The sequence below is a fragment of the Salvelinus fontinalis genome, chromosome 18 (assembly GCF_029448725.1).
Source record: "Salvelinus fontinalis isolate EN_2023a chromosome 18, ASM2944872v1, whole genome shotgun sequence".
Classification (NCBI taxonomy): domain Eukaryota; kingdom Metazoa; phylum Chordata; class Actinopteri; order Salmoniformes; family Salmonidae; genus Salvelinus; species Salvelinus fontinalis.
This window is the reverse complement of record NC_074682.1, coordinates 40,637,312-40,651,456: the sequence shown is the minus strand read 5'-3', so window position 1 is coordinate 40,651,456 and position 14,145 is coordinate 40,637,312. Positions and strand designations below refer to the sequence as shown.

Genomic DNA, 14,145 nt, shown 5'->3' with positions numbered 1-14,145 from the left:
GGGTCTTGTGCCGTCTATTCCCAGAGTTTACGGGGTAACTGAGGCTTTCCTACATGAACTGAAAGAGGCAATCTACATCCACGAGAAACTCAAAGAAATCCGACACACCCTGGTGGACGACAACAAATACAGGGAAGCTGTGGTGGCTGACACGATGACTTTCTGGCTCAATAAACCGCAAGAGAACGAGTGACAATACATATTTGTTATTTAGATGTAAAGCAATGGGTAACTATATGCATACGATGTTAGAGAGAATAAATACATTTTTTCTTTTGAGAACTTACATATGTGATTCATCAAATTATTGAAAATAAAGTGAACAATGTATCGTTCTACACAACCCATGGGCTAATGTAGAGCGTGTGCTAAAAATGGAGCAAATCATGAATCATGTAAGACATACGGGTGAGAGTCTACAATGGACACAACTGGTATCCCGTCTTGTGGATGATTCTGAAGAACTAGAAACAACCTTGTCTAAGATTTTACTTTATTTGTTTGAAACACTGTTTAATTGTATAATATTTGTTGTTTATATACTTATATAGCGGATGTGTGTGTTTTAAAAATTCAGCGACAGAAGCCTGTAAATCTAAACCAAATATACAAGGTGTTGCATGCTTGGATTGTTGAGAAAACGGGGACAAGTATCCTGCAACGAATCCTGAATTGTCTGTATACGTAATACTTGATGTTTGCAAAAAATTTAAATTCAAAATGAAAATGAAATGTTGTTGTTATTTGAAAGTGGCTCATTAAAGTTATTGTACATCAGAGGCAAGAAGGATGGCGGAGTAGATGTTGAAAAACATTTATTATACCCCCTCTAACCCAGGGTCTTATGGGGGTAAGGAGCGTTTACAGAGAGCTATAGCCGAAGAAATAGGTAGCCGGTTAAGCGCTGCTCAAGTGAATGAGTGGTGAGCAGAGCAGGATGCTCATACTCTACATAAACCTGTACGAAAACCATTTCCAAGAAATATTGTTTTTTTCTACTCATCCCTTGTCCCAGTTTCAGGCGGATGTTTGTGACATGCAGGCCCTTGCAGAGAAAGATTATGGAAATCGCTACATGCTAGCGGTTATAGATATTTTCTCTAAAATAGCATTTGTAAGGTTCTTAGAAAATAAGAGCGGGGCAGAGGTGACCCGGGCCTTTGACTCTATCTTGAAGAAAGGAGGAGCCCCCAAGATAGTGCAGACTGATGGCGTAAAATAATTTTTTAATAATACTTTTCAGAAACTCATGAAGAAGCACAATATAGTACATTTTGCTACAGGCTCGGATTTGAAAGCTTCAGTTGTTGAACGCTTTAACAGAACTCTGAAGGAGCGGATGTGGCGATATTTTACAGCTCACAACATGCATAGATATATCGATATAGTTCAATATTTAGTAAAGGGGTACAACAACATCTACCATAAGAGTATACGGATGAAGCCCTCCGAGGTCTCTTCTGAAAACTCTTTTAAAGTCTTTAAAAATCTGTATGGTTTGTTCCCCCTTTGCCGTAAGATTTTTATTTTATTTTAAATTCATAGTGGGGGACTTGGTGCGTATATCCAAGTTGAGGGGTGTTTTCGACAAAAAAATATGAGCACGGTTACAGCGATGAGGTGTTCACCATTACCGAATGTCTACCACGCATACCCCCCCCCTGTCTACAAGTTAAAAGATTATGACGGGGAGTTATAGAGGGATCTTTTTATGAGAAGGAATTACAGAAGGTACAGTTGGGTAAAGACAAAGTCTTTCACATGGAGGGGATTCTAGATCAAAAGAGAGAAAAGGGTAAAAAATGGGTCAGCTGGAAAAACTAGCCCCAAAAGTTCAACAGTTGGGTATTAGAGCACGATGTGGTGGAGGCATCGGGGGTTAACTTAAACCCTCATGCATGATAAATACAACATCATTCGTGTGTACACAGGAGTGCATCATGGAACACAGTGGCTTCTACCTGACTCTCCCCAGTAATGCGTCTGCACATATATATCGTAATAACCAAAGTTCTAATTATACAACCAATTTTCCAAAGCCTATAGAGTTATCAGAGGCCTGGGAAGTAGGTCTCAGCGAGATTACATACCCCCATAGTTGGTATAATATCAAAGATAAGGACCGTGATTTTTATTGCAGAAGGATATCGGAACCTCCGAAACGTATTAAGCTTAAAAAAGGGTTCTATAGAACCGTCGACAGGATCATCTCAGAGTTGAATGAACTCCTAACCCTGAACAATATGGAAATACTCTTGATCTACAACCCTATACATAAACATGTACAAATCTCAGGGGATGCTGATGGGGGTATAAAGACCAGCGGTAATTTGGCCTACATGTTGGGGATGGGTCCCAATAAATGGACGTATGTGAAAGATAAATTATTCCCATTCCCTGCGGATATACATGCAGGGTTTTACAACATATTTGTGTGTACCGACATCATATCCTATCAAAGGGTAGGAGACAGTTGTGTGCCCCTCCTGAGAACAGTTCATATAGAGGGAAAGGATGGTGATATAGTCACTGTTAACTACGACAAGCCACACTACGTACCTGTAAGCAAGAAATATATTGAAAACATTCTGGTTGAGCTTAAAACGAATCAGAACGAAAACATCAAATTTACTTATGGTAAAACGATTGTAAAACTCCACTTTAGACCCACCAAAACCTCTCTACATAAATAATATATTATTAGTATTATATATTTTTATTTTTTATAAACACAATACAAATCAATTAAAATGGTCATGGACCACAACCAACATCTCGACCCTAACCGCTATGTCTCATACTATGTTGATCAAGTGGGTAATGGGTTACCCGGCTATTATGGATCCCCGACTATGTACGGTTCGGGGATAGGCGGTATATTTCGTAACCTCTTTGGGATGGTTTTACCGTTTATGAAGAGAGGCCTCAGCATAGCCAAACAACATTTCAAATTAGAGGCTAAAAATATAGTAAGTGAGGTTGTAGCCAATGCTATGACCAGAAGTGTGTCACCAGATGCCGAGCATCAAGAAGGCTCGGGGCTGATGCTGTTGTCTCGAAGACCAAAAAAGAGACCCCCGGGTATAATGCGCAGGCCTGCTATAAACAGCGGAGGTTAACCGTTAAAAGAAACTCAGTAAGTCAAAGACGTGGTAAAGTGAGGTCTGGACAAAAAACGGCAAAAACAATACTCTGAAGTATTTTCTAAAAGAACAACTGTAACAGTTTTAACTTTAGTCCATCCCCTCGCCTGACCCGGGCGCGAACCAGGGACCCTCTGCACACAGACAACAGTCACCCACGAAGCGTCGTTACCCATCGCTCCACAAAGGAAGCGGCCCTTGCAGAGCAAGGGGAACCACTACTTCAAGGTTTCAGAGCAAGTGACGTCACCGACTGAAAGGCTGCTAGCGCGCACCACCGCTACCTAGCTAGCCATTTCACATCGTTTACACAAGCAACATGGCTCTTTCACACCGCATGTCCTCTGAAGCTATAAAGACAGAGCTCTATCTTTTCACGGCCCCTTAACCCAATTTTCAATAGATAGGTCCAGTTATGTGGAGATAGCCCAATTCTCTGCCATTACAGACAACGGTCCTATAGAATTTTTCATACCAGGCCACAGTGACAACTATCTGGACCTCAACAACACCTTGGTGCATTTACGTCTAAAAGTGACCAAAAGAGATGGTAGTAATATTGCAGACGATGCCAAAGTGAGTCTCATTAATTACCCCTTGGCCACCATCTTCTCTCAAGTGGATGTGACTTTGGGTGAACGCCTAATCAGTCAAAGCAGTGCCACATACCCTTATAGGGCCATCATGGAGTGTTTACTCAACTACTCCGAAGACACTCTCAAGACACAATTCATCGCTGGGTTGTTTAGCAAGGATACTGCAGGAGTCTCTATGGAATCGATAGACCCTTCCACCGGTGCAAACAAAGGACTGGAGGCACCTGCTCTATGCCAAATCTCGAGAGTTTCATCTGCTAGGGCCTATACACTCTGACATTTTCTTTCAAGAACGTTTACACTTAAATGCGGTTGATTTAAGACTAAAATTAACCAGGACCAAGGATGAGTTTTGTCTGTCTGCCCAGGACAGTGACTTTAGTTTAAAAGTGTTGGGGGCAACGCTTTTTATTAAAAACGTGTCTGTATCTCCGGCAGTTCGTCTTGGTCACTCACAGGCTTTGATGAAAGGAAATGCCCTTTACCCTCTCCAAAGAATTACCATGAAAACCTTTAGCATACCTGTGGGCAGTAGAATCTGCAGTCAAGAAAACCTTTTTCTCGGCTCTTTTCCCCGCTACATGGTTATAGGATTGGTTGATCACGCCTCTAATACGGGCAGCTTACATAAAAACCCATTTAATTTAACACTTCAATGCAGAGTATGTAGCTCTCTGTCAGGACGGACATCAGGTCCCTGCTAAGGCTTTCCAACCGCAATTTAATAACAACATATCTGTGCGAGAATTTTACAATCTATTCCTGGCTACAGGGAGGCATCTAAAAGATCTCTCTTTGCCTATTGACAGAAATGATTTTGCAGAGGGTTACACATTGTATGCTTTCAATTTATTACCTGATGACACCTCAGGAAATCTGTCGGTGGTGTCCCAAGGTAACCTCAGGCTGGAAATGCGTTTCCGTACACCTTTAGCCTGTACAGTTAGCATGATTGTTTATGCATGCTCTGATTCAATCTTGGAAGTGAATGCACGAAGACAGGTCTTAGTGGATTATTATTAAGGATCGTTGAGCAAAGACATGAATACCCAAGAGTTGGAAGGGCTTATGACCCGCTTGATTGTAAAACAATTTTGTGGAGCAGCCGGCCATGTTTATTGTCAATACCCATCCTAAACATATGCCGGGTGAACATTGGCTAGCTGTGACATTAGAAGACGAAGAAGGAAGAAAAATCTCCTACGATTCCTACGGCTTTCCCCCTGGTTTTTCACATTTCCCCAAATCTATTAAAGAATGTTTGACCAAAAACGGATGAAAGATATACTACAGCATCAAACAAGTGCAAGATAACCTTTCCACTACATGTGGTCAACACGGTGTATTCTACCTATGCCAAAGAGCCCGGGAGTTTCTTTTGAAGATGTTATGTCTCTTTATAATGATGATTTAAGAAGTAATGATAACGTTGTAGCTTGTTTTGTTAGAAAATATCAAGTGTTCAAATGTGTCCTTTAAGACCGTGTAATCAAGACGTATGCTCACGTCAAATGTTTCAAGAATGCCACAAATGTTAAATTGCTTAATGTTTCTAATAAAATGTATTGAATTTAATCATAGTCATTCAAAAGTAATTCAAAATTCTAACCACCCTGAGATCGGGATTAGGAAAAGGTCCGGAGACGTTCAGGGGCGTAAATTAGTTATCATCATCCCTTTCATAGGGGGGAGGGGTTGTTGGGACATCTTTAGGGATGCTGTAGCTCGTTGAAGGTTTTTGTTTTAAAGATTGAATCTGTTGACGAAGCTTATAGTTGGGTACCGCCGAGCATAGGCGGAAATCCCAGGGGGGACGGGGGGGGGGGACGACCCCCCCATCTTGGGAAAAATATGATTTGTCCCCCCCAATATATCACTGTAAACATAACTATGTAATTTCAATAATATTAATAATACCCAATGAAAGCACTTGTGCTGATTATAGACACTTAATAGCGCATTTAAATTTCAAAAGATTGCGACCCCCCCCGCCCTTTGCCTCACAATGGTTTGATCCACTGCCAGTTCTTTAGCTGGCAAGGTAATAAAGGGTTCGTATCTACTGTCCGAAAGGGACATGTACGTAACTGACGTGAGGTTAATTCAGTCAATCCATAGCAGGTCCATAGCAATGTTATTTATTTATTTTTATGTTGGCAGGGTTCACACACTAGTTGAATTTGCAGAGCTAGCGCGCAAACTAAAGCAAACATTAACTATCAAGCTAGCTAGTACCTATTCCATTTATGTGGCGTCGTCAAAGATGGAATCTTTGCTATCGTCAGTTTATTCCAAGATCAGCATGCAGCTGTAGTGCTTCGACGTCCCTGTGATAAGGTTAGCAATAAACTGAAGTCCAAACTGAACAGAACAGAACTACACTCTCTTCTACCATTGTCTTAAATATATATAATGGTCTCGTTGCAAAAGATAAATTGTCGCTAGTGAACTTTTTTTATTTTATTTTATTTCACCTTTATTTAACCAGGTAGCAAAGATTATAGCAAACACACAGAAACGGAATTGGTGCTCGCTAGCTTTACAAATTCAGCTATTGTTGGAAGCCAGCCAATATGAAACAAACTATTTAAATTACAAAAGGTTGCAGCATGTGTTGTGTAAATGTGTGTGTGTGCAGCTAGGCCAGCCAGCCAGCCAGCCAGGTAGAAAAATGGCAGAAAAAAGTAAGAAGACGGACATCAGAGTATTTGTCAGTACACCAAAACGCATAGTAAGAACTCTAGTATCCTAATATCTCAAAGACTAGTTGATAAAATGTTCATAAGAAAGAAGTGAAATGCTAATGGAAATGTTTCACAATGATGTCATTAGGCAGAGCAGGCAACAGATGGCACACAGACAGCAGAGTTGGGGACAGATATGCAGGGACAGATTGGCAGACAGGGAGTCTCAGGTAAGTTTGTTGAGTCTTTGTTTGGCAACATTATGAAAGGTTCTCAATTTTTTTGACTTGTAAAATAGGGACATAATTGGAAAATGCCATGGATACCCCCACTCTCAACTTAAACTGGTGACTAAACTAAGATTTGTTTACGGCAATGGTATTGCTGTTGTGATTAATTGTGTAGTTTTGGGTACCGGTAGTTAGGAGTACGGCAAACACCTTATTTATTTTCTAGGAGACAGACTGAGTCAGTTAGGGTGGTGAAAGGGAAAGAGCCAGGGAGAGAGACTTCAGAGGACAGTGTCACAGCCACGGCAGGACCAAGTGTCACCCTTGTTGCCAGCAGCACCAGTATAGGGGACAGTGGCACAGCAATTGTCCAGTTACCACAGTGATGGCACAAAACCATATCAGCCACACCCACAATTTATAGAACCGCAAACTCTTGCCAACAGAGTGTTGACGTTTCAAGAGAGATGGTTTCGCGATTTCCCCTGGCTACATTATAATCCATCAATAAAAGGAGTGTTGTGTTTTCACTGTAGCCAAGGGTTTTCAAGCCAGCCATCTTTTGGCCAAAGAGCTGATGCTGCCTTCATTAGTGCAGGATTTAGGAACTGGAGAAAAGGCATTGAAAAATTCACAGCACATCAAAATTGCCAAACCCACCGCCACTTTGTAATTGTAACAGCACACCAGCTAAATCCAATCAGTGTCCAGTTATGTCCAGCGCGTGGGGTAAACAGCAGGATGACGCAAGGCATTGCTTGATGAAAATTGTTAGTTCGGTGCGGCATGTAGTAAGACAGGGACAAGCCTTTAGAGGCCACACGGATGACAGTGGGAATTTATACCAGATTTTGAAACTTAGGGCAGAAGAGGATGATCCCATTTTACTGAAGTGGTTAACAGAGCGTACCACAATGTACACAGGCCCAAAAGCACAGAATGAAATTCTGAACATCATGGCCAATAGTCATTCGAGGCATTGCAGCTGAGATTAGGTCTCTTCCGATTGTACAATTTTCATTAATTGTTGATGGTACTCAAGATGTCTCTGGTGCTGAACAGGAGAATGTCTGTCTGCGTTATGTTGACCATGACCATGTCCCTCACAAGGAGTTTATTGGGCTATACAGGGTGTCGGAGACAACAGGCGAGGGCATTGCGAAAGTGCCAACTGATGTGTTGTTGAGGAAACCCGCAAACATATGCTCGGTTCTTTTGTTCAGTAGTGTGTATAGCAGTGGTTCTCAACCTTTTTGGGGTACTGGAACCCCTGCATATTTTGAGGCAAGGCAGGCAAGGTTTTGAGCGGTCCTCAGGGACCTCCACCCCCTCTATATTATATGTAAAATTACTGGAAACCTTGTGGTACTGACTACATTCATTACACTTTTTTATTTCACGGACCCCTTGCAATTAGTCCATGGACCCCTGTTTGAGAACCCATGGTGTAATTGATAGTTGTTCTTTTGTTTAGTAGTTTTCAGTACACTTACAAATGATTTATTTCATGTTATTTTATTTAAAATGGCATACTTTGTGCGACATACTTGTCCATAGCTGCTGTTTGAAGAGTTGAGACACTGAAGGATATTTTGTTTGATTTATTTGGGTTTTTCATTGAAGTAGTTATTTTGCTTTTAGAACTGTACTTATTTTAAGCTTTTTGTTCTTGCAAAGATATTGTAGACTCAGGCCAGGTGCACATATTTAATGACTATATAAATGTATCAGAAAAAGTCAAATTAAAAGGTCAATTCAATACGGAGACCAACTTTGTGATGGTTCTCAATGGAGATTCTTTTAGATGTGATCACACCATGTTCATTGTATTTATGAAAACTACACCCATACAGTGTACAGTACCATTGTCACCTACTGACCTTTCTTGATATTGCTGGTTGTAAGTATGAATACCTGCATACATACTGGACTGGTAAGGAGCACTGCTATAACTATTATTAGTAGTAGGATTATAATGATTTAAACATTTGAACAAGTTGGGAAAACCCTTCAGTTAACTACTGTACCTATCAATTATCCAGTTGTAGGAATTATGGTTCCTCAATATACATTTAACAACGTATGCTATGTGTTACAGCACTACTTTTGGTGTCCCCCTCAGGAATTGCTCTTGAGAAAATTTAATGTAATTGTCCCCTCCAAGGTTGATCTCAGATTTTCGCCCCTGCCGCCGAGAGGGGAATGTTGAGGATTGCCAGGGCCTTAAGAAACGGACGCCACCCGGGAGGTCTTCTGTCATCAGCAACCTTGTGGGCTGCCGTGGTACTTTTAAGCAAGTCGAGCATATGGGAACCCTTGACAACAGCGCCCTGAAGGATAAACTCTCCTTTGTCATTCCAAGTAGCGGTCCCCTTTGAGTCATATATCTTGTTCATAATGTATCTAACATTTTTCCGGTTACGTGCCGGAACGTGTCAACATGTCATGCATAACTTTATCTTCAACAGGCATTTGATCTTCAGCAGGTAAGATCGCAGGTACAGGCATTACAGGGGCTTGGCTCTCGCTAGGCGCGTCATCTTTTAAAGGGTCCGGTAGGGAAAGCATTAAATGGTTGGTCTCTCTCTCACCTTGTTTTACCAAGGCCAAATACCTTTGCAAGAGGTTTGTGTATTTTTGGACCTTATCATAGGGGTTCAATTCTTTTCGGTTAAAAATATCCTTCATGGCTGTAACCAAATTATTTTCCGCTGTTTGTCTGATATTTTCAGGACCCTGAATTTGTTTTTTAAGTCTATCCAACTCTTGTTGAGGCACCAAGTACATTTTATTTGCCATCACACTCTGTGTTCAACCCCCACGTCTGGCAGCAATAAAGCTGGTGATGAAGGGCACAGCTATAGTTAGCAACGGCAGAAGAAAACCCCCAGACTGTTGTATGCTATGTCTTTTCTTTTGAAGACTGGCCCTTTTATTGGCAAAGAGTTTGATCGCGGTCTTTTGTCTCATTAATTTTTTAAATTGGGTCAGGGTGAGTGGAATGCGTCTTTTGAGAAGATTCAAAGCAATCTCACATAGGGATAATATGAGATCTGAAGAACAGTGTTCCGTTCTTTAGCTGTAGCCCCAACTAGGTTTCTCAAGAGGGGCAGGTTTCTTTTAAACGCAGAGACATAGCGGTTACATTTTAGGAATGTACGCAGCCGGCCACTCCCATGGGAACAGGCCGGTTCGGAGCCTCAGGTGTTCTGGAGTATTTGCTTTTAAATCCACGATTAAATAAGAAAATGACGCTTTAGTAGCGTCCTCATAGCTCTCCATAAAGTAGGATTTCCTTCCCGGGTATATCTGCTGAGCTAGAGTGTAAATTTGTAGTTTGTCTCTAGGGTTTTTGAACAAAACCATGTAATTGGCGTTCAAACTAATGGTCCGGCTATTTTCTTCTTGCATCTCAAGAAAGTCTTGATGTACTCTTTAAAAAGAGTGTCTGATTTCCTGGAAAAGTTCCACCCTTCAAAGATTTTGGCCACACGATACCTCATCTCTAGAGCCTTAGAGAATTCAACTGTGACCCATACACCTGTCAGGGCTCTTTCTTGATCTGAGTGATCACAAGGCTTTTCCTGGTTGTTGTTTTCACAAAGGGGAAAGACAGTTGCTTTGATCAGACCAAAATAATTTTGGGGTAAGTCAAAGTCGCGGTGAATAATTCCAGGATGCCCCAGAGGATAGCATGAGGAACTCATTACATGAGGATAAAGGGATATAAAATCTACATATCCTTTTGTCTCGTCGGGTTGCGCTACATACCTCAATGTCAAAGCATTGGTATGGCCTCCATACAAGACCTGTCGTGGTTCCAAGGGTTCTGGTGTGTCAAAGCTGGAAAGGAAGGCTCGAACATGAGGATCAGACTTTTTGAGTGCGGTCCACTCATGCTCTGTCACGTTCTGACCTTAGTTCCTTTTTTATGTCTTTATTTTAGTTTGGTCAGAGCGTGAGTTGGGGTGGGCATTCTATGTTGTTTTTCTATGTTTTGTTCTTTGGTTATATTTCTATGTGTTTGGCCTAGTATGGTTCCCAATCAGAGGCAGGTGTCAGTCGTTGTCTCTAATTGGGAGCCATATTTAGGTAGCCCGTTTTTCTTTGTGTTTTGTGGGTGGTTGTTTCCTGTGTCTGTGTTTGCACCATACGGGACTGTTTAGATTTTCGTTTGTTCTTTCACTTTGTTATTTTGTATTTTTGTAGTGTTCAGTTTTACATATTAAAATGGACACTTACCACGCTGCAAATTGGTCCGATATCTCTTACTCCTCGTCAGAAGAAGAGGAAAGTCGTTACATGCTCCCACATCACATTCACTTTTAACCCGTAAGTAGCCTGTAAAGATTCCAATTTGTCTTGAAACTCTTGGTACATTTCCCCAAAAGTATTTTGGGTTAGGACACACATGGCCTGGGGCACAAAGCAAATTTTACAACCGTGGAAGAAACAACCGTTGTACTCAAACACGGTCTCAACATCGTCAATCTGTGTGTATCCATCTACATAAGGCCCAAACGTCTTCTCACCCCTATTCAAAGCATGTTGAATAAGAATTTCTTTATCCTGGGCCAAGTACTCCAACCATTGAATGGACCCACTAGAGTATGACTTGAATTGGCGTCGTTAGTTGTCAGGCGAGGGGATAGCTATAGATGCTGTATGTAGAAAGTGTGTACGATAGGTTTTCATGCATGCCGATGCAATAGTTGTACAACTCCAGGGGTCAATGCCTGCATCTTTGATTACCTCTTCTCTGAATCTCAGGCATCCTTCACGAAGTATAACTACATCGTTGTCACAGTACGACTCCATCTCTTTGTGGAAATCAAAAATGCTGTGACATACTGTCTTGTACCATGTCATGAATCTCTCTCACTCTTTGTGAGACTTCTGATCACACCCGTACATTTCGGTGCTGGGATAAGCTCCAATATAATGTAGATTCTCCTCAGATGTGAAGAAATGGGGAAACCAGCTTTTCACAGAGTTCTCAAAACCCAAGGCCTCTGGCATTTGAGCCAATATCATGGGTACGAAGCTTAAACTGTCAATGTATCTCTGGTTGAAGGCGGGGTCTACAAAACACAAGATTTTACTACCTTGAGCTATGACACTGGGTGCAACGCCTTGCTGTATCAAGGGGTTCAAAAGAAGGTTGGAGTCATAGGCTCTAGAATTGTGCTCTATAAACGTGAAGTTTCTGTACTGGGGTTTTCTAAAGTATTTTAGAAAGAGGAGTGCACAATTGGGCCCCTCTGCCGACCACTTATCACCCTTGAAAGTCATGGTGGATACAAAAATAGGCTAATGAACCCCAGATTGCTGATTAGTCTCAAAATCATAAAAAACATATTTCTCTGAATGTTCATCTTCAGCCAAGGGCTGAATATAACACTCGTGTGGCACTTCTTGAACCACTTCTGCGTCTCTGCTTTTCAAAGGCCCTTCACAGATTGGGCAATGTATGATTCCACACACATGAGGTTTAGGGCTGTCTATTTTAAGGTTGTAATTGCAATGGCATTTTGGACATTTCTTGTTAATGTCACAACTGCTTACAGATTTACAGGCCTTGGGGTGCCATGTTTCAATTTTGTGTTTTTCGTAACAGTAGGCCGAACGACATGTGCGGTGACAATCCGCACAGGGTGTTAGGTTTAAGGGCTGCATCGGACATGTTTCATCCAGACATACTGAACAGTTATAACGGCACGAGTGCCCCCCCCTTTCGGGTGTATCCTGTATGGCAGGATGGACACACATATGGTGCGCCTAAAAACGCTGTGATGTTGGTAATAGCATAATGGTCATTTTGCACATAAAAGTACAGAATCTGAGGATGAGGTTGTGGGTTGTTTTGAAATTTCAAGAGAGCTGCATTAGCTCTACTGTGGTACAAAACCACAATCTTGATGTTCAGAAAGTTTTCAAATTTGACTGTCGGAGAATGCCACCGCATCCTGTATACCTAGACCCACGGCCATTTGGAGCTCTCTAGCCTTGTGTAACGCCGCTAGATCCGTACATCCCGGGTTGAGTAAATGTGCTTGGCCTATTGCAAAGCATAGCTTATTACCAGGATTGTGAACGTTTATGAGATATGCCCTTTAATTGCTTATGATTTCTGATTGCATGAGGCTATCTAGTTTCCTTCTCTGCCCCCCACCACACTGGGTTGACGTATTATTTGCACTACAAGCTCGAGGGTCCTATCGGCTATGACGGATAAATTTGACTGAACAAGTCGTTCCAGCAAGGCTATGAATTGTTCAAGATCTGCTTCGCCATTTGGTAAAATAAGAGATACAGTGTTTTGCATGCTATCTCCACAAATTTCCAACTGTAAAACATCACGAGGTTCGCCATAATCTCTTGCCCTGTCTAACAGTTCGTTCAGAGTATCCAATATCATCACATAAAACACTGCATCGTCAAGATTCTGATTCAGCCATGTGAAATTGAAAAACTGTTGAATCTCTGTATTGCTGAATTTATTTCGGTACACAACCCAGACACTTCTATCAAGACCATCTCACACCTGATTTATTAGACAATTTTCCAATTCCCCAAAAATATCTTATTGCGTTTCAGACTCTTTCGGACATGGCAGTTAATGGCAAGGTTTGTGTGGGGTCCTGTGTAGAAGATCTTATGCTCTCATTCATCTGGTTAATTAACGATATGAGTGCGCCAGGGATCTGGGATAACAGGTTTTCATCGGTCGTCCCGGACTCAGTCATATGATTAATTCATTCTATGAGTTCGGCGGGAATGTGGGATAACAGGGTTTCATCTATCGGAATTATGTCTGTTACCTCAGCCTCATTCATCTGGTTAATTAAAGCTTGGAGTTCGGGCGGTATCTGCGATAACAGGGTTCCAACTGTCTCAATTATGTCTGTTGGCTCATCCATTTGGGTAATTAATGATGTGTGTTCTTGTGGTATTCTGTTACATAGGTTTTTAGCGCCTGTATTTGCGTTTTTTAATCGGATTGCTGTTTAACAAAAGTGGCATTGTTCGATGCCAGAAGGATAGATCCTGACTGTATTGCCGCTCGAGTAAAGCCACCATTCGTTTGTGGAGCAAAACCTTTCTGGATTTTAGAGCCCTGGAAAAGGCTGTGAGAAACCTAGCTTGTTCTATTTCAAGCTCGGGTGTTTCTACAAAAGAATTGGAGGAATCAAGAAGGTTGGCCGCTTCACATAACATCAAGTCGTCTACCTCTGAAATGTAATTTAAAACTTTGAAATCATCCGGTTTCTGTGTTTTATTGGGGATGTCCCGTGTGCCGAAATCCTCCGCGTGCTCTCATTGTGTATGGTCTTATATGCTGTTATACACCGGGGAGGAGTCTGAAAGAAAATAATACATACAAAATAAGTTATCCTTTCTTGGACAGGCGTTCCGCTAGCGGAACCCCTCGACAACAATACTTTTTTGAAATATGTAACTTTCACACATTAACAAGTCCAATACAGGTCAT

At 41.5% G+C, this 14,145-nt stretch overlaps 1 protein-coding gene across 2 annotated transcripts in view; it reads right to left on the bottom strand.

Moving 5' to 3' along the window:
* LOC129815514 (uncharacterized) overlaps positions 1-14,145 on the bottom strand; it is a 39,872-nt gene that overhangs the window by 3,966 nt on the left and 21,761 nt on the right. Inside the window, exon 5 of one of the 2 annotated variants that reach the window (XR_008753441.1) lies at positions 7,633-14,014. The exons of the other annotated variant lie outside the window; for it this stretch is intronic. The gene's annotated coding sequence lies outside the window, so the exon portion shown is untranslated. Of the gene's footprint in view, positions 1-7,632; positions 14,015-14,145 lie in introns of those variants that run through there. 2 annotated transcript variants of the gene reach the window in all.